The following is a 23,256-nucleotide window of genomic DNA, read 5'->3' as shown; positions in this document are numbered from 1 at the left end:
CAGACCTTCCGATTCACACCACCCCGTGATGTTTTTCTCACTCCTACTAATGAATGTAAAGTAACACACACCCATACAATGCGCACCACCCCATGATGTTTTTCTCACTCCTACTAGTGAATGTAATGTAACACACAACCATACAATGCGCACCACCCCGCGATGTTTTTCAGAAACCTATCCTACATTGCTACTGCATGTTCCCGGACCTCCCCAGGCTGACCACCCCGCGGTGCTTTTCTCCATGCTAAATTGCCACTCACTGCCTATCATAATTCAGACCCTCCGATTCACACCACCCCGTGGTGTTTTTCTCACTCCTACTAGTGAATGTAATGTAACACACACCCATACAATACGCACCACCCCGTGATGTTTTTCTCACTCCTACTAGTGAATGTCATGTAACACACACCCATACAATGCGCACCACCCCGCGATGTTTTTCAGAAACCTATCCTACATTGCCACTGCATGTTCCCTGATCTCCCCATGCTGACCACCCCGCGGTGCTTTTCTGCATCCTACATTGCCACTCACTGCCTATCCTAATTCAGACTCTCCGATTCACACCACCCCGTGATGTTTTTCTCACTCCTACTAGTGAATGTAATGTAACACACACCCATACAATGCGCACCACCCCTGATGTTTTTCTCACTCCTACTAGTGAATGTAATGTAACACACACCCATACAATGCGCACCACCCCGCGATGTTTTTCAGAAACCTATCCTACATTGCCACTGCATGTTCCCTGACCTCCCCATGCTGACCACCCCGCGGTGCTTTTCGCCATCCTACATTGCCACTCACTGCCTTTCCTAATTCAGACCCTCCGATTCACACCACCCCGTGATGTTTTTCTCACTCCTACTAGTGAATGTAATGTAACACACACCCATACAGGGCGCACCAGCGCGCGATGTTTTTCAGAAACCTATCCTACATTGCCACTGCATGTTCCCGGACCTCCCCATGCTGACCACCCCGCGGTGCTTTTCTCCATCCTACATTGCCACTCACTGCCTATCCTAATTCAGACCCTCCGATTCACACCACACCGTGGTGTTTTTCTCACTCCTACTAGTGAATGTAATGTAACACACACCCATACAATGCGCACCACCCCGTGATGTTTTTCTCACTCCTAGTAGTGAATGTAATGTAACACACACCCATACAATGCGCACCACCACGCGATGTTTTTCAGAAACCTATCCTACATTGCCACTGCATGTTCCCTGACATCCCCATGCTGACCACCCCGCGGTGCTTTTCTCCATCCTACATTGCCACTCACTGCCTATCCTAATTCAGACTCTCCGATTCACACCACCACGTGATGTTTTTCTCACTCCTACTAGTGAATGTAACGTAACACACACCCATACAATGCGCACCACCCCTGATGTTTTTCTCACTCCTATAGTGAATGTAATGTAACACACACCCATACAATGCGCACCACCCCGCGATGTTTTTCAGACACCTATCCTACATTGCCACTGCATGTTCCCTGACCTCCCCATGCTGACCACCCCGGGGTGCTTTTCTCCATCCTACATTGCCACTCACTGCTTATCCTAATTCAGTCCCTCAGATTCACACCACCCCGTGATGTTTTTCTCACTCCTACTAGTGAATGTAATGTAACACACACCCATACAATGCGCACCACCCTGTGATGAGTTTGTCACTCCTACTAGTGAATGTAATGTAACACACACCCATACAATGCCCACCACCCCGAGATGGTTTTTTCACTCCTACTAGTGAATGTAATGTAACACACACCCATACAATGCGCACCACCCCGTGATGTTTTTCTCAATCCTACTAGTGAATGTAATGTAACACACACCCATACAAGGCGCACCACCCCGCGATGTTTTTCAGAAACCTATCCTACATTGCCACTGCATGTTCCCTGACCTCCCCATGCTGACCACTCCGCGGTGCTTTTCTCCATCCTATATTGCCACTCACTGCCTATCCTAATTCAGACCCTCCGATTCACACACACCGTGATGATTTTTCACTCCTACTAGTGAATGTAATGTAACACACACCCATACAATGCGCACCACCCAGAGATGTTTTTCTCACTCCTACAAGTGAAAGTAATGTAACACACACCCATACAATGCGCCCCACCCAGAGATGTTTTTCTCACTCCTACTAGTGAATGTATTGTAACACACACCCATACAATGCGCACCACCCAGAGATGTTTTTCTCACTCCTACTAGTGAAAGTAATGTAACACACACCCATACAATGCGCACCACCCAGAGATGTTTTTCTCACTCCTACTAGTGAATGTATTGTAACACACACCCATACAATGCGCACCACCCAGAGATGTTTTTCTCACTCCTACTAGTGAAAGTAATGTAACACACACCCATACAATGCGCACCACCCAGAGATGTTTTTCTCACTCCTACTAGTGAAAGTAATGTAACACACACCCATACAATGCGCACCACCCAGAGATGTTTTTCTCACTCCTACTAGTGAATGTATTGTAACACACACCCATACAATGCGCACCACACCGCGATGTTTTTCAGAAACCTATCCTACATTGCCACTGCATGTTCCCTGACCTCCCCATGCTGACCCCCCCGCGGTGCTTTTCTCCATCCTACATTGCCACTCACTGCCTATCCTAATTCAGACCCTCCGATTCACACCATCCCGTGATGTTTTTCTCACTCCTACTAGTGAATGTAATGTAACACACACCCATACAATGCGCACCACCCCGTGATGAGTTTGTCACTCCTACTAGTGAATGTAATGTAACACACACCCATACAAGGCGCACCACCCCGCGATGTTTTTCAGAAACCTATCCTACATTGCCATTGCATGTTCCCTGACCTCCACATGCTGACCACCTGCGGTGCTTTTCTCCATCCTATATTGCGACTCACTGCCTATCCTAATTCAGACCCTCCGATTCAAACACACCGTGATGTTTTTTCACTCCTACTAGTGAATGTAATGTAACACACACCCATACAATGCGCACCACCCCGAGATGTTTTTCTCACTCCTACTAGTGAATGTAATGTAACACACACCCATACAATGCGCCCCACGCCGTGATGTTTTTCTCACTCCTAATAGTGTATGTAATGTAACACACACCCATACAATGCGCACCATCCCGCGATGTTTTTCAGAAACCTATCCTACATTGCCACTGCATGTTCCCTGACCTCCCCATGCTGACCACCACGCGGTGCTTTTCTCCATCCTACATTGCCACTCACTGCCTATCCTAATTCAGACCCTCCAATTCACACCACCCCGTGATGTTTTTCTCACTCCTACTAGTGAATGTATTGTAACACACACCCATACAATGCGCAGCACTCCGCGATGTTTTTCAGAAACCTATCCTACATTGCCACTGCATGTTCCCTGACATTCCCATGCTGACCACCCCGCGGTGCTTTTCTCCATCCTACATTGCCACTCACTGCCTATCCTAATTCAGACCCTCCGATTCACACACACCGTGATGTTTTTTCACTCCTACTAGTGAATGTAATGTAACACACACCCATACAATGCGCACCACCCCGAGATGTTTTTCTCACTCCTACTAGTGAATGTAATGTAACACACACCCATACAATGCGCCCCACCCCGTGATGTTTTTCTCACTCCTACTAGTGAATGTAATGTAACACACACCCATACAATGCGCACCACCCCGCAATGTTTTTTAGAAACCTATCCTACATTGCCATTGCATGTTCCCTGACCTCCCCATGCTGACCACCCCGCGGTGCTTTTCTCCATCCTACATTGCCACTCACTGCCTATCCTAATTCAGACCCTCCGATTCACACCACCCCGTGATGTTTTTCTCAGTCCTACTAGTGAATGTAATGTAACACACACCCATACAAGGCGCACCAGCGCGCGATGTTTTTCAGAAACCTATCCTACATTGCCACTGCATGTTCCCTGACCTCCCCATGCTGACCACCCCGCGGGGCTTTTCTCCATCCTACATTGCCACTCACTGCCTATCCTAATTCAGACCCTCCGATTCACACCACCCCGTGGTGTTTTTCTCACTCCTACTAGTGAATGTAATGTAACACACACCAATACAATGCGCACCACCCCGTGGTGTTTTTCTCACTCCTACTAGTGAATGTAATGTAACACACATCCATACAATGCGCACCACCCCGTGATGTTTTTCTCACTCCTACTAGTGAATGTAATGTAACACACACCCATACAATGCGCACCACGCCGTGATGTTTTTCTCACTCCTACTAGTGAATGTCATGTAACACACACCCATAAAATGCGCACCACCCCGCGATGTTCTTCAGAAACCTATCCTACATTGCCACTGCATGTTCCCTGACCTCCCCATGCTGACCACCCGGCGGTGCTTTTCTCCATCCTACATTGCCACTCACTGCCTACCCTAATTCAGACCCTCCGATTCACACAACCCCGTGATGTTTTTCTCACTCCTACAAGTGAATGTAATGTAACACACACCGATACAATGCGCACCACCCCGCGATGTTTTTCAGAAACCTATCCTACATTGCCACTGCATGTTCCCTGACCTCCCCATGCTGACCATCCCGCGGTGCTTTTCTCCATCCTACATTGCCACTCACTGCCTATCCTAATTCAGAACCTCCGATTCACACCACCCCGTGATGTTTTTCTCTCTCCTACTAGTGAATGTAATGTTACACACACCCATACAATGCGCACCACACCGCGATGTTTTTCAGAAACCTATCCTACATTGCCACTGCATGTTCCCTGACCTCCCCATGCTGACCACCCCGCGGTGCTTTTCTCCATCCTACATTGCCACTCACTGCCTATCCTAATTCAGACCCTCCGATTCACACCACCCCGTGATGTTTTTCTCACTCCTACTAGTGAATGTAATGTAACACACACCCATACAATGTGCACCACTCCGTGATGAGTTTCTCACTCCTACTAGTGAATGTAATGTAACACACACCCTTACAAGGTGCACCACCCCGCGATGTTTTTCAGAAACCTATCCTACATTGCCACTGCATGTTCCCTGACCTCCCCATGCTGACCATCCTGCGGTGCTTTTCTCCATCCTATATTGCCACTCACTGCCTATCCTAATTCAGACCCTCCGATTCACACACACCGTGATGTTTTTTCACTCCTACTAGTGAATTTAATGTAACACACACCCATACAATGCGCACCACCCCGTGATGTTTTTCTCACTCCTACTAGTGAATGTAATGTAACACACACCCATACAATGCGCCCCACCCCGTGATGTTTTTCTCACTCCTACTAGTGAATGTAATGTAACACACACCCATACAATGCGCACCACCCCGCGATGATTTTCAGAAACCTATCCTACATTGCCACTGCATGTTCCCTGACCTCTCCATGCTGACCACCCCGCGGTGCTTTTCTCCATCCTACACTGCCACTCACTGCCTATCCTAATTTAGACCCTCCGATTCACACCACCCCTTGATGTTTTTCTCACTCCTACTATTGAATGTAATGTAACACACACCCATACAATGCGCACCTCCCCGTGATGTTTTTCTCACTCCTACTAGTGAATGTAATGTAACACACACCCATACAATGCGCACCACCCCGTGATGTTTTTCTCACTCCTACTAGTGTACGTAATGTAACACACACCCATACAATGCGCACCACCCCGTGATGTTTTTCTCACTCCTACTAGTGAATGTAATGTAACACACACCCATACAATGCGCACCACCCCGTAATGTATTTCTCACTCCTACTAGTGAATGTAATGTAACACACACCCATACAATGCGCACCACCCCGTGATGTTTTTCTCACTCCTACTAGTGAATATCATGTAACACACACCCATAAAATGCGCACCACCCCGCGATGTTTTTCAGAAACCTATCCTACATTGCCACTGCATGTTCCCTGAGATCCCCATGCTGACCACCCCGCGGTGCTTTTCTCCATCCTACATTGCCACTCACTGCCTATCCTAATTCAGAACCTCCGATTCACACCACCCCATGATGTTTTTCTCACTCCTACAAGTGAATGTAATGTAACACACACCCATACAATGCGCACCACCCCGCGATGTTTTTCAGAAACCTATCCTACATTGCCACTGCATGTTCCCTGACCTCCCCATGCTGACCACCCCGCGGTGCTTTTCTCCATCCTACATTGCCACTCACTGCCTCTCCTAATTCAGACCCTCCGATTCACACCACCCCGTGATGTTTTTCTCACTCCTACTAGTGAATGTAATGTAACACACACCCATACAATGCGCACCACCCCGTGATGTTTTTCTCACGCCTACTAGTGAATGTAATGTAACACACACACATACAAGGCGCACCACCCCGCGATGTTTTTCAGAAACTTATCCTACATTGCCACTGCATGTTCCCTGACCTCCCCATGCTGACCACGCCGCGGTGCTTTTCTCCATCCTACATTGCCACTCACTGCCTATCCTAATTCAGACCTTCCGATTCACACCACCCCGTGATGTTTTTCTCACTCCTACTAATGAATGTAAAGTAACACACACCCATACAATGCGCCCCACCCCATGATGTTTTTCTCACTCCTACTAGTGAATGTAATGTAACACACAACCATACAATGCGCACCACCCCGCGATGTTTTTCAGAAACCTATCCTACATTGCTACTGCATGTTCCCGGACCTCCCCAGGCTGACCACCCCGCGGTGCTTTTCTCCATCCTAAATTGCCACTCACTGCCTATCATAATTCAGACCCTCCGATTCACACCACCCCGTGGTGTTTTTCTCACTCCTACTAGTGAATGTAATGTAACACACACCCATACAATACGCACCACCCCGTGATGTTTTTCTCACTCCTACTAGTGAATGTCATGTAACACACACCCATACAATGCGCACCACCCCGCGATGTTTTTCAGAAACCTATCCTACATTGCCACTGCATGTTCCCTGATCTCCCCATGCTGACCACCCCGCGGTGCTTTTCTGCATCCTACATTGCCACTCACTGCCTATCCTAATTCAGACTCTCCGATTCACACCACCCCGTGATGTTTTTCTCACTCCTACTAGTGAATGTAATGTAACACACACCCATACAATGCGCACCACCCCTGATGTTTTTCTCACTCCTACTAGTGAATGTAATGTAACACACACCCATACAATGCGCACCACCCCGCGATGTTTTTCAGAAACCTATCCTACATTGCCACTGCATGTTCCCTGACCTCCCCATGCTGACCACCCCGCGGTGCTTTTCTCCATCCTACATTGCCACTCACTGCCTTTCCTAATTCAGACCCTCCGATTCACACCACACCGTGGTGTTTTTCTCACTCCTACTAGTGAATGTAATGTAACACACCCATACAATGCGCACCACCCCGTGATGTTTTTCTCACTCCTAGTAGTGAATGTAATGTAACACACACCCATACAATGCGCACCACCACGCGATGTTTTTCAGAAACCTATCCTACATTGCCACTGCATGTTCCCTGACATCCCCATGCTGACCACCCCGCGGTGCTTTTCTCCATCCTACATTGCCACTCACTGCCTATCCTAATTCAGACTCTCCGATTCACACCACCACGTGATGTTTTTCTCACTCCTACTAGTGAATGTAACGTAACACACACCCATACAATGCGCACCACCCCTGATGATTTTCTCACTCCTATAGTGAATGTAATGTAACACACACCCATACAATGCGCACCACCCCGCGATGTTTTTCAGAAACCTATCCTACATTGCCACTGCATGTTCCCTGACCTCCCCATGCTGACCACCCCGGGGTGCTTTTCTCCATCCTACATTGCCACTCACTGCTTATCCTAATTCAGTCCCTCAGATTCACACCACCCCGTGATGTTTTTCTCACTCCTACTAGTGAATGTAATGTAACACACACCCATACAATGCGCACCACCCTGTGATGAGTTTGTCACTCCTACTAGTGAATGTAATGTAACACACACCCATACAATGCCCACCACCCCGAGATGGTTTTTTCACTCCTACTAGTGAATGTAATGTAACACACACCCATACAATGCGCACCACCCCGTGATGTTTTTCTCAATCCTACTAGTGAATGTAATGTAACACACACCCATACAAGGCGCACCACCCCGCGATGTTTTTCAGAAACCTATCCTACATTGCCACTGCATGTTCCCTGACCTCCCCATGCTGACCACTCCGCGGTGCTTTTCTCCATCCTATATTGCCACTCACTGCCTATCCTAATTCAGACCCTCCGATTCACACACACCGTGATGATTTTTCACTCCTACTAGTGAATGTAATGTAACACACACCCATACAATGCGCACCACCCAGAGATGTTTTTCTCACTCCTACAAGTGAAAGTAATGTAACACACACCCATACAATGCGCCCCACCCAGAGATGTTTTTCTCACTCCTACTAGTGAATGTATTGTAACACACACCCATACAATGCGCACCACCCAGAGATGTTTTTCTCACTCCTACTAGTGAAAGTAATGTAACACACACCCATACAATGCGCACCACCCAGAGATGTTTTTCTCACTCCTACTAGTGAATGTATTGTAACACACACCCATACAATGCGCACCACCCAGAGATGTTTTTCTCACTCCTACTAGTGAAAGTAATGTAACACACACCCATACAATGCGCACCACCCAGAGATGTTTTTCTCACTCCTACTAGTGAAAGTAATGTAACACACACCCATACAATGCGCACCACCCAGAGATGTTTTTCTCACTCCTACTAGTGAATGTATTGTAACACACACCCATACAATGCGCACCACACCGCGATGTTTTTCAGAAACCTATCCTACATTGCCACTGCATGTTCCCTGACCTCCCCATGCTGACCCCCCCGCGGTGCTTTTCTCCATCCTACATTGCCACTCACTGCCTATCCTAATTCAGACCCTCCGATTCACACCATCCCGTGATGTTTTTCTCACTCCTACTAGTGAATGTAATGTAACACACACCCATACAATGCGCACCACCCCGTGATGAGTTTGTCACTCCTACTAGTGAATGTAATGTAACACACACCCATACAAGGCGCACCACCCCGCGATGTTTTTCAGAAACCTATCCTACATTGCCATTGCATGTTCCCTGACCTCCACATGCTGACCACCTGCGGTGCTTTTCTCCATCCTATATTGCGACTCACTGCCTATCCTAATTCAGACCCTCCGATTCAAACACACCGTGATGTTTTTTCACTCCTACTAGTGAATGTAATGTAACACACACCCATACAATGCGCAACACCCCGAGATGTTTTTCTCACTCCTACTAGTGAATGTAATGTAACACACACCCATACAATGCGCCCCACGCCGTGATGTTTTTCTCACTCCTACTAGTGTATGTAATGTAACACACACCCATACAATGCGCACCATCCCGCGATGTTTTTCAGAAACCTATCCTACATTGCCACTGCATGTTCCCTGACCTCCCCATGCTGACCACCACGCGGTGCTTTTCTCCATCCTACATTGCCACTGACTGCCTATCCTAATTCAGACCCTCCAATTCACACCACCCCGTGATGTTTTTCTCACTCCTACTAGTGAATGTATTGTAACACACACCCATACAATGCGCACCACTCCGCGATGTTTTTCAGAAACCTATCCTACATTGCCACTGCATGTTCCCTGACATTCCCATGCTGACCACCCCGCGGTGCTTTTCTCCATCCTACATTGCCACTCACTGCCTATCCTAATTCAGACCCTCCGATTCACACCACCCCGTGATGTTTTTCTCACTCCTACAAGTGAATGTAATGTAACACAAACCCATACTATGCGCACCACCCCGCGATGTTTTTCAGAAAGCTATCCTACATTGCCACTGCATGTTCCCTGACCTCCCCATGCTGACACCCCGCGGTGCTTTTGTCCATCCTACATTGCCACTCACTGCCTATCCTAATTCAGACCCTCCGATTCACACCACCCCGTGATGTTTTTCTCACTCCTACTATTGAATGTAATGTAACACACACCCATACAATGCGCACCACCCCGTGATGTTTTTCTCACTCCTACTAGTGAATGTAATATAACACACACCCATACAATGCGCACCACCCCGCGATGTTTTTCAGAAACCTATCCTACATTGCCACTGCATGTTCCCTGACCTCCCCATGCTGACCACCCCGCGGTGCTTTTCTCCATCCTATATTGCCACTCACTGCCTATCCTAATTCAGACCATCCGATTCACACACACCGTGATGTTTTTTCACTCCTACTAGTGAATGTAATGTAACACACACCCATACAATGCGCACCACCCCGAGATGTTTTTCTCACTCCTACTAGTGAATGTAATGTAACACACACCCATACAATGCGCCCCACCCCGTGATGTTTTTCTCACTCCTACTAGTAAATGTATTGTAACACACACCCATACAATGCGCACCACCCCGCGATGTTTTTCAGAAACCTATCCTACATTGCCACTGCATGTTCCCTGACCTCCCCATGCTGACCACCCCGCGCTGCTTTTCTCCATCCTACATTGCCACTCACTGCCTATCCTAATTCAGACCCTCCGATTCACACCACCCCGTGATGTTTTTCTCACTCCTACAAGTGAATGTAATGTAACACACACCCATACTATGCGCACCACCCCGCGATGTTTTTCAGAAACTTATCCTACATTGCCACTGCATGTTCCCTGACCTCCCCATGCTGAGCACCCCGCGGTGCTTTTCTCCATCCTACATTGCCACTCACTGCCTATCCTAATTTAGACCCTCCGATTCACACCACCCCGTGATGTTTTTCTCACTCCTACTAGTGAATGTAATGTAACACACACCCATACAATGCGCACCACCCCGTGATGTTTTTCTCACTCCTACTAGTGAATGTAATGTAACACACACCCATACAGGGCGCACCAGTGCGCGATGTTTTTCAGAAACCTATCCTACATTGCCACTGCATGTTCCCGGACCTCCCCATGCTGACCACCCCGCGGTGCTTTTCTCCATCCTACATTGCCACTCACTGCCTATCCTAATTCAGACCCTCCGATTCACACCACACCGTGGTGTTTTTCTCACTCCTACTAGTGAATGTAATGTAACACACACCCATACAATGCGCACCACCCCGTGATGAGTTTCTCACTCCTAGTAGTGTTTGTAATGTAACACACACCCATACAATGCGCACCACCCCGCGATGATTTTCAGAAACTATCCTACATTGCCACTGCACGTTCCCTGACCTCCCCATGCTGACCACCCCGCGGTGCTTTTCTCCATCCTACATTGCCACTCACTGCCTATCCTAATTCAGACCTTTCGATTCACACCACCCCGTGATGTTTTTCTCACTCCCACTAGGGAATGTAATGTAACACACACCCATACAATGCGCACCACCCCGTGATGAGTTTCTCACTCCTACTAGTGAATGTAATGTAACACACACCCATACAATGCGCACCACCCCGCGATGTTTTTCAGAAACCTATCCTACATTGCCACTGCATGTTCCCTGACCTCCCCATGCTGACCACCCCGCGGTGCTTTTCTCCATCCTACATTGCCACTCACTGCCTATCCTAATTCAGACCCTCCGATTCACACCACCCCGTGATGTTTTTCTCACTCCTACTAGTGAATGTAATGTAACACACACCCATACAATGCGCACCACCCTGTGATGAGTTTGTCACTCCTACTAGTGAATGTAATGTAACACACACCCATACAATGCCCACCACCCCGAGATGGTTTTTTCACTCCTACTAGTGAATGTAATGTAACACACACCCATACAATGCGCACCATCCCGTGATGTTTTTCTCACTCCTACTAGTGAATGTATTGTAAAACACACCCATACAATGCGCACCAACCCGCGATGTTTTTCAGAAACCTATCCTACATTGCCACTGCATGTTCCCTGACCTCCCCATGCTGACCACCCCGCGGTGCTTTTCTCCATCCTACATTGCCACTCACTGCCTATCCTAATTCAGACCTTCCGATTCACACCACCCCGTGATGTTTTTCTCACTCCTACAAGTGAATGTAATGTAACACACACCCATACTATGCGCACCACCCCGCGATGTTTTTCAGAAAGCTATCCTACATTGCCACTGCATGTTCCCTGACCTCCCCATGCTGACCACCTCGCGGTGCTTTTCTCCATCCTACATTGCCACTCACTGCCTATCCTAATTCAGACCCTCCGATTCACACCACACCGTGATGTTTTTCTCACTCCTACAAGTGAATGTAATGTAACACACACCCATACAATGCGCAACACCCGGTGATGTTTTTCTCAATCCTACTAGTGAATGTAATGTAACACACACCCATACAAGGCGCACCACCCCGCGATGTTTTTCAGAAACCTATCCTACATTGCCACTGCATGTTCCCTGACCTCCCCATGCTGACCACTCCGCGGTGCTTTTCTCCATCCTATATTGCCACTCACTGCCTATCCTAATTCAGACCCTCCGATTCACACACACCGTGATGATTTTTCACTCCTACTAGTGAATGTAATGTAACACACACCCATACAATGCGCACCACCCAGAGATGTTTTTCTCACTCCTACAAGTGAAAGTAATGTAACACACACCCATACAATGCGCCCCACCCAGAGATGTTTTTCTCACTCCTACTAGTGAATGTATTGTAACACACACCCATACAATGCGCACCACCCAGAGATGTTTTTCTCACTCCTACTAGTGAAAGTAATGTAACACACACCCATACAATGCGCACCACCCAGAGATGTTTTTCTCACTCCTACTAGTGAATGTATTGTAACACACACCCATACAATGCGCACCACCCAGAGATGTTTTTCTCACTCCTACTAGTGAAAGTAATGTAACACACACCCATACAATGCGCACCACCCAGAGATGTTTTTCTCACTCCTACTAGTGAAAGTAATGTAACACACACCCATACAATGCGCACCACCCAGAGATGTTTTTCTCACTCCTACTAGTGAATGTATTGTAACACACACCCATACAATGCGCACCACACCGCGATGTTTTTAAGAAACCTATCCTACATTGCCACTGCATGTTCCCTGACCTCCCCATGCTGACCCCCCCGCGGTGCTTTTCTCCATCCTACATTGCCACTCACTGCCTATCCTAATTCAGACCCTCCGATTCACACCATCCCGTGATGTTTTTCTCACTCCTACTAGTGAATGTAATGTAACACACACCCATACAATGCGCACCACCCCGAGATGTTTTTCTCACTCCTACTAGTGAATGTAATGTAACACACACCCATACAATGCGCCCCACGCCGTGATGTTTTTCTCACTCCTACTAGTGTATGTAATGTAACACACACCCATACAATGCGCACCATCCCGCGATGCTTTTCAGAAACCTATCCTACATTGCCACTGCATGTTCCCTGACCTCCCCATGCTGACCACCCCGCGGTGCTTTTCTCCATCCTACATTGCCACTCACTGCCTATCCTAATTCAGACCCTCCAATTCACACCACCCCGTGATGTTTTTCTCACTCCTACTAGTGAATGTATTGTAACACACACCCATACAATGCGCACCACTCCGCGATGTTTTTCAGAAACCTATCCTACATTGCCACTGCATGTTTCCTGACCTTCCCATGCTGACCACCCCGCGGTGCTTTTCTCCATCCTACATTGCCACTCACTGCCTATCCTAATTCAGACCCTCCGATTCACACCACCCCGTGATGTTTTTCTCACTCCTACAAGTGAATGTAATGTAACACAAACCCATACTATGCGCACCACCCCGCGATGTTTTTCAGAAAGCTATCCTACATTGCCACTGCATGTTCCCTGACCTCCCCATGCTGACCACCCCGCGGTGCTTTTGTCCATCCTACATTGCCACTCACTGCCTATTCTAATTCAGACCCTCCGATTCACACCACCCCGTGATGTTTTTCTCACTCCTACTATTGAATGTAAAGTAACACACACCCATACAATGCGCACCACCCCGTGATGTTTTTCTCACTCCTACTAGTGAATGTAATATAACACACACCCATACAAGGCGCACCACCCCGCGATGTTTTTCAGAAACCTATCCTACATTGCCACTGCATGTTCCCTGACCTCCCCATGCTGACCACCCCGCGGTGCTTTTCTCCATCCTATATTGCCACTCACTGCCTATCCTAATTCAGACCCTCCGATTCACACACACCGTGATGTTTTTTCACTCCTACTAGTGAATGTAATGTAACACACACCCATACAATGCGCACCACCCCGAGATGTTTTTCTCACTCCTACTAGTGAATGTAATGTAACACACACCCATACAATGGGCCCCACCCCGGGATGTTTTTCTCACTCCTACTAGTAAATGTATTGTAACACACACCCATACAATGCGCACCACCCCGCGATGTTTTTCAGAAACCTATCCTACATTGCCACTGCATGTTCCCTGACCTCCCCATGCTGACCACCCCGCGGTGCTTTTCTCCATCCTACATTGCCACTCACTGCCTATCCTAATTCAGACCCTCCGATTCACACCACCCCGTGATGTTTTTCTCACTCCTACAAGTGAATGTAATGTAACACACACCCATACTATGCGCACCACCCCGCGATGTTTTTCAGAAACTTATCCTACATTGCCACTGCATGTTCCCTGACCTCCCCATGCTGAGCACCCCGCGGTGCTTTTCTCCATCCTACATTGCCACTCACTGCCTATCCTAATTTAGACCCTCCGATTCACACCACCCCGTGATGTTTTTCTCACTCCTACTAGTGAATGTAATGTAACACACACCCATACAATGCGCACCACCCCGTGGTGTTTTTCTCACTCCTACTAGTGAATGTAATGTAACACACACCCATACAGGGCGCACCAGCGCGCGATGTTTTTCAGAAACCTATCCTACATTGCCACTGCATGTTCCCGGACCTCCCCATGCTGACCACCCCGCGGTGCTTTTCTCCATCCTACATTGCCACTCACTGCCTATCCTAATTCAGACCCTCCGATTCACACCACACCGTGGTGTTTTTCTCACTCCTACTAGTGAATGTAATGTAACACACACCCATACAATGCGCACCACCCCGTGATGTTTTTCTCACTCCTAGTAGTGAATGTAATGTAACACACACCCATACAATGCGCACCACCACGCGATGTTTTTCAGAAACCTATCCTACATTGCCACTGCATGTTCCCTGACATCCCCATGCTGACCACCCCGCGGTGCTTTTCTCCATCCTACATTGCCACTCACTGCCTATCCTAATTCAGACTCTCCGATTCACACCACCACGTGATGTTTTTCTCACTCCTACTAGTGAATGTAATGTAACACACACCCATACAATGCGCACCACCCCTGATGTTTTTCTCACTCCTATAGTGAATGTAATGTAACACACACCCATACAATGCGCACCACCCCGCGATGTTTTTCAGAAACCTATCCTACATTGCCACTGCATGTTCCCTGACCTCCCCATGCTGACCACCCCGGGGTGCTTTTCTCCATCCTACATTGCCACTCATTGCTTATCCTAATTCAGTCCCTCTGATTCACACCACCCCGTGATGTTTTTCTCACTCCTACTAGTGAATGTAATGTAACACACACCCATTCAATGCGCACCACCCTGTGATGAGTTTGTCACTCCTACTAGTGAATGTAATGTAACACACACCCATACAATGCCCAACACCCCGAGATGGTTTTCTCACTCCTACTAGTGAATGTAATGTAACACACACCCATACAATGCGCACCATCCCGTGATGTTTTTCTCACTCCTACTAGTGAATGTATTGTAAAACACACCCATACAATGCGCACCACCCCGCGATGTTTTTCAGAAACCTATCCTACATTGCCACTGCATGTTCCCTGACCTCCCCATGCTGACCACCCCGCGGTGCTTTTCTCCATCCTACATTGCCACTCACTGCCTATCCTAATTCAGACCTTCCGATTCACACCACCCCGTGATGTTTTTCTCACTCCTACAAGTGAATGTAATGTAACACACACCCATACTATGCGCACCACCCCGCGATGTTTTTCAGAAACCTATCCTACATTGCCACTGCATGTTCCCTGACCTCCCCATGCTGACCACCCCGCGGTGCTTTTCTCCATCCTACATTGCCACTCACTGCCTATCCTAATTCAGACCCTCCGATTCACACCACCCCGTGATGTTTTTCTCACTCCTACAAGTGAATGTAATGTAACACACACCCATACTATGCGCACCACCCCGCGATGTTTTTCAGAAACCTATCCTACATTGCTACTGCATGTTCCCTGACCTCCCCATGCTGACCACCCCGCGGTGCTTTTCTCCATCCTACATTGCCACTCACTGCCTATCCTAATTCAGACCCTCCGATTCACACCACCCCGTGATGTTTTTCTCACTCCTAGTAGTGAATGTAATGTAACACACAGCCATACAATGCGCACCACCCCGTGATGTTTTTCTCACTCCTACTAGTGAATGTAATGTAACACACACCCATACAAGGCGCACCACCCCGCGATGTTTTTCAGAAACCTATCCTACATTGCCACTGCATGTTCCCTGACCTCCCCATGCTGACCACCCCGCGGTGCTTTTCTCCATCCTACATTGCCACTCACTGCCTATCCTAATTCAGACCCTCCGATTCACACCACCCCGTGATGTTTTTCTCACTCCTACTAGTGAATGTAATGTAACACACACCCATACAATGCGCACCACCCCGCGATGTTTTTCAGAAACCTATCCTACATTGCCACTGCATGTTCCCTGAACTCCCCATGCTGACCACCCCGCGGTGCTTTTCTCCATCCTACATTGCCACTCACTGCCTATCCTAATGCAGACCCTCCGATTCACACCACCCCGTGATGTTTTTCTCACTCCTACTAGTGAATGTAATGTAACACACACCCATACAATGCGCACCACCCCGTGTTGTTTTTCTCACTCCTACTAGTGAATGTCATGTAACACACACCCATAAAATGCGCACCACCCCGCGATGTTTTTCAGAAACCTATCCTACATTGCCACTGCATGTTCCCTGACCTCCCCATGCTGACCACCCCGCGATGCTTTTCTCCATCCTACATTGCCACTCACTGCCTATCCTAATTCAGACCCTCCGATTCACACAACCCTGTGATGTTTTTATCACTCCTACAAGTGAATGTAATGTAACACACACCCATACAATGCGCACCACCCCGCGATGTTTTTCAGAAACCTATCCTACATTGCCACTGCATGTTCCCTGACCTCCCCATGCTGACCACCCCGCGGTGCTTTTCTCCATCCTACATTGCCACTCACTGCCTATCCTAATTCAGACCCTCCAATTCACACCACCCTGTGATTTTTTCTCACTCCTACTTGTGAATGTAATGTAACACACACCCATACAATGCCCACCACCCCGTGATGAGTTTCTCACTCCTACTAGTGAATGTAATGTAACACACACCCTTACAAGGTGCACCACCCCGAGATGTTTTTCAGAAACCTATCCTACATTGCCACTGAATGTTCCCTGACCTCCCCATGCTGACCATCCCGCGGTGCTTTTCTCCATCCTATATTGCCACTAACTGCCTATCCTAATTCAGACCCTCCGATTCACACACACCGTGATGTTTTTTCACTCCTACTAGTGAATGTAATGTAACACACACCCATACAATGCGCCCCACCCCGTGATGTTTTTCTCACTCCTACTAGTGAATGTAATGTAACACACACCCATACAATGCGCACCACCCCGCGATGTTTTTCAGAAACCTATCCTACATTGCCACTGCATGTTCCCTGACCTCTCCATGCTGACCACCCCGCGGTGCTTTTCTCCATCCTACACTGCCACTCACTGCCTATCCTAATTTAGACTCTCCGATTCACACCACCCCGTGTTTTTCTCACTCCTACTAGTGAATGTAATGTAACACACACCCATACAAGGCACACCACGCCGTGATGTTTTTCTCACTCCTACTAGTGAATGTATTGTAACACACACTCATACAATGCGCACCACCCCGTGATGTTTTTCTCACTCCTACTAGTGAATGTATTGTAACACACACCCATACAATTCGCACCACCCTGCGATGTTTTTCAGAAACCAATCCTACATTGCCACTGCATGTTCCCTAACCTCCCCATGCTGACCACCCCGCGGTGCTTTTCTCCATCCTACATTGCCACTCACTGCCTATCCTTATTTAGACCCTCCGAATCACACCACCCCGTGATGTTTTTCTCACACCTACAAGTGAATGTAATGTAACACACACCCATACAATGCGCACCACCCCGCCATGTTTTTCAGAAACCTATCCTACATTGCCACTGCATGTTCCCTGACCTCCCCATGCTGACCACCCCGCGGTGCTTTTCTCCATCCTACATTGCCACTCACTGCCTATCCTAATTCAGACCCTCCGATTCACACCACCCCGTGATGTTTTTCTCACTCCTACTAGTGAATGTAATGTAACACACACCCATACAATGCGCACCACCCCGCGATATTTTTCTCACTCCTACTAGTGAATGTAATGTAACGCACACCCATACAAGGCGCACCACCCCGGGATGTTTTTCAGAAACCTATCCTACATTGCCACTGCATGTTCCCTGACCTCCCCATGCTGACCACCCCGCGGTGCTTTTCTCCATCCTACATTGCCACTCACTGCCTATCCTAATTCAGACCCTCCGATTCACACCACCCCGTGATGTTTTTCTCACTCCTACTATTGAATGTAATGTAACACACACCCATACAATGCGCACCACCCCGTGATGTTTTTCTCACTCCTACTAGTGAATGTAATGTAACACACACCCATGCAATGCGCACCACCCCGCGATGTTTTTCAGAAACCTATCCTACATTGCCACTGCATGTTCCCTGACCACCACATGCTGACCACCCCGCGGTGCTTTTCTCCACCCTACATTGCCACTCACTGCCTATCCTAATTCAGACCCTCCGATTCACACCACCCCGTGGTGTTTTTCTCACTCCTACTAATGAATGTAATGTAACACACACCCATACAATGCGCACCACCCCGTGATGTTTTTCTCACTCCTACTAGTGAATGTAATGTAACACACACCCATACAATGCGCACCACCCCGTGATGTTTTTCTCACTCCTACTAGTGAATGTCATGTAACACACACCCATAAAATGCGCACCACCCCGCGATGTTTTTCAGAAACCTATCCTACATTGCCACTGCATGTTCCCTGACCTCCCCATTGTGACCAACCCGCGGTGCTTTTCTCCATCCTACATTGCCACTCCCTGCCTATCCTAATTCAGACCCTCCGATTCACAAAACCCCGTGATGTTTTTCTCACTCCTACAAGTGAATGTATTGTAACACACACCCATAAAATGCGCACAACCCCGTGATGTTTTTCAGAAACCTATCCTACATTGCCACTGCATGTTCCCTGACCTCCCCATGCTGACCACCCCGCTGTGCTTTTCTCCATCCTACATTTCCACTCACTGCCTATCCTAATTCAGACCCTCCGATTCACACCACCCCGTTGTGTTTTTCTCACTCCTACTAGTGAATGTAATGTAACACAAACCCATACAATGCGCACCACCCCGTGATGTTTTTCTCACTCCTACTAGTGAATGTAATGTAACACACACCCATACAATGCGCACCACCCCGTGATGTTTTTCTCACTCCTACTTGTGAATGTCATGTAACACACACCCATAAAATGCGCACCACCCCGCGATGTTTTTCAGAAACCTATCCTACATTGCCACTACATGTTCCCTGACCTCCCCATGCTGACCACCCCGCGGTGCTTTTCTCCATCCTACATTGCCACTCACTGCCTATCCTAATTCAGACCCTCCGATCCACAGCACCCCATGATGTTTTTCTTACTCCTACCAGTGAATGTAATGTAACACACACTCATACAAAGCCCACTACCCCGCGATGTTTTTCAGAAACCTATCCTACATTGCCACTGCATGTTCCCTGACCTCCCCATGCTGACCACCCCGCGGTGCTTTTCTCCATCCTACATTGCCACTCACTGCCTATTCTAATTCAGACCCTTCGATTCACACCACCCCGTGATGTTTTTCTCACTCCTACTATTGAATGTAATGTAACACACACCCATACAATGCACACCACCCCGTGATGTTTTTCTCACTCCTACTAGTGAATGTAATGTAACACACACCCATGCAATGCGCACCACCCCGCGATGTTTTTCAGAAACCTATCCTACATTGCCACTACATGTTCCCTGACCTCCCCATGCTGACCACCCCGCGGTGCTTTTCTCCATCCTACATTGCCACTCACTGCCTATCCTAATTCAGACCCTCCGATCCACAGCACCCCATGATGTTTTTCTTACTCCTACCAGTGAATGTAATGTAACACACACTCATACAAAGCCCACTACCCCGCGATGTTTTTCAGAAACCTATCCTACATTGCCACTGCATGTTCCCTGACCTCCCCATGCTGACCACCCCGCGGTGCTTTTCTCCATCCTACATTGCCACTCACTGCCTATCCTAATTCAGACCCTCCGATTCACACCACCCCGTGATGTTTTTCTCACTCCTACTAGTGAATGTAATGTAACACACACCCATACAATGCGCACCACCCCGCGATGTTTTTCAGAAACCTATCCTACATTGCCACTGCATGTTCCCTGAACTCCCCATGCTGACCACCCCGCGGTGCTTTTCTCCATCCTACATTGCCACTCACTGCCTATCCTAATGCAGACCCTCCGATTCACACCACCCCGTGATGTTTTTCTCACTCCTACTAGTGAATGTAATGTAACACACACCCATACAATGCGCACCACCCCGTGTTGTTTTTCTCACTCCTACTAGTGAATGTCATGTAACACACACCCATAAAATGCGCACCACCCCGCGATGTTTTTCAGAAACCTATCCTACATTGCCACTGCATGTTCCCTGACCTCCCCATGCTGACCACCCCGCGATGCTTTTCTCCATCCTACATTGCCACTCACTGCCTATCCTAATTCAGACCCTCCGATTCACACAACCCTGTGATGTTTTTATCACTCCTACAAGTGAATGTAATGTAACACACACCCATACAATGCGCACCACCCCGCGATGTTTTTCAGAAACCTATCCTACATTGCCACTGCATGTTCCCTGACCTCCCCATGCTGACCACCCCGCGGTGCTTTTCTCCATCCTACATTGCCACTCACTGCCTATCCTAATTCAGACCCTCCAATTCACACCACCCTGTGATTTTTTCTCACTCCTACTTGTGAATGTAATGTAACACACACCCATACAATGCCCACCACCCCGTGATGAGTTTCTCACTCCTACTAGTGAATGTAATGTAACACACACCCTTACAAGGTGCACCACCCCGAGATGTTTTTCAGAAACCTATCCTACATTGCCACTGAATGTTCCCTGACCTCCCCATGCTGACCATCCCGCGGTGCTTTTCTCCATCCTATATTGCCACTAACTGCCTATCCTAATTCAGACCCTCCGATTCACACACACCGTGATGTTTTTTCACTCCTACTAGTGAATGTAATGTAACACACACCCATACAATGCGCCCCACCCCGTGATGTTTTTCTCACTCCTACTAGTGAATGTAATGTAACACACACCCATACAATGCGCACCACCCCGCGATGTTTTTCAGAAACCTATCCTACATTGCCACTGCATGTTCCCTGACCTCTCCATGCTGACCACCCCGCGGTGCTTTTCTCCATCCTACACTGCCACTCACTGCCTATCCTAATTTAGACTCTCCGATTCACACCACCCCGTGTTTTTCTCACTCCTACTAGTGAATGTAATGTAACACACACCCATACAAGGCACACCACGCCGTGATGTTTTTCTCACTCCTACTAGTGAATGTATTGTAACACACACTCATACAATGCGCACCACCCCGTGATGTTTTTCTCACTCCTACTAGTGAATGTATTGTAACACACACCCATACAATTCGCACCACCCTGCGATGTTTTTCAGAAACCAATCCTACATTGCCACTGCATGTTCCCTAACCTCCCCATGCTGACCACCCCGCGGTGCTTTTCTCCATCCTACATTGCCACTCACTGCCTATCCTTATTTAGACCCTCCGAATCACACCACCCCGTGATGTTTTTCTCACACCTACAAGTGAATGTAATGTAACACACACCCATACAATGCGCACCACCCCGCCATGTTTTTCAGAAACCTATCCTACATTGCCACTGCATGTTCCCTGACCTCCCCATGCTGACCACCCCGCGGTGCTTTTCTCCATCCTACATTGCCACTCACTGCCTATCCTAATTCAGACCCTCCGATTCACACCACCCCGTGATGTTTTTCTCACTCCTACTAGTGAATGTAATGTAACACACACCCATACAATGCGCACCACCCCGCGATATTTTTCTCACTCCTACTAGTGAATGTAATGTAACGCACACCCATACAAGGCGCACCACCCCGGGATGTTTTTCAGAAACCTATCCTACATTGCCACTGCATGTTCCCTGACCTCCCCATGCTGACCACCCCGCGGTGCTTTTCTCCATCCTACATTGCCACTCACTGCCTATCCTAATTCAGACCCTCCGATTCACACCACCCCGTGATGTTTTTCTCACTCCTACTATTGAATGTAATGTAACACACACCCATACAATGCGCACCACCCCGTGATGTTTTTCTCACTCCTACTAGTGAATGTAATGTAACACACACCCATGCAATGCGCACCACCCCGCGATGTTTTTCAGAAACCTATCCTACATTGCCACTGCATGTTCCCTGACCACCACATGCTGACCACCCCGCGGTGCTTTTCTCCACCCTACATTGCCACTCACTGCCTATCCTAATTCAGACCCTCCGATTCACACCACCCCGTGGTGTTTTTCTCACTCCTACTAATGAATGTAATGTAACACACACCCATACAATGCGCACCACCCCGTGATGTTTTTCTCACTCCTACTAGTGAATGTAATGTAACACACACCCATAC

This window comes from Cavia porcellus, unplaced genomic scaffold (genome assembly GCF_034190915.1).
Source record: "Cavia porcellus strain 051 isolate PalLab524CR breed Dunkin Hartley unplaced genomic scaffold, mCavPor4.1 scaffold_32, whole genome shotgun sequence".
In the NCBI taxonomy this organism is placed as follows: domain Eukaryota; kingdom Metazoa; phylum Chordata; class Mammalia; order Rodentia; family Caviidae; genus Cavia; species Cavia porcellus.
The sequence above is the reverse complement of the archived record's forward strand: the minus strand, read 5'-3'. Positions refer to the sequence as shown.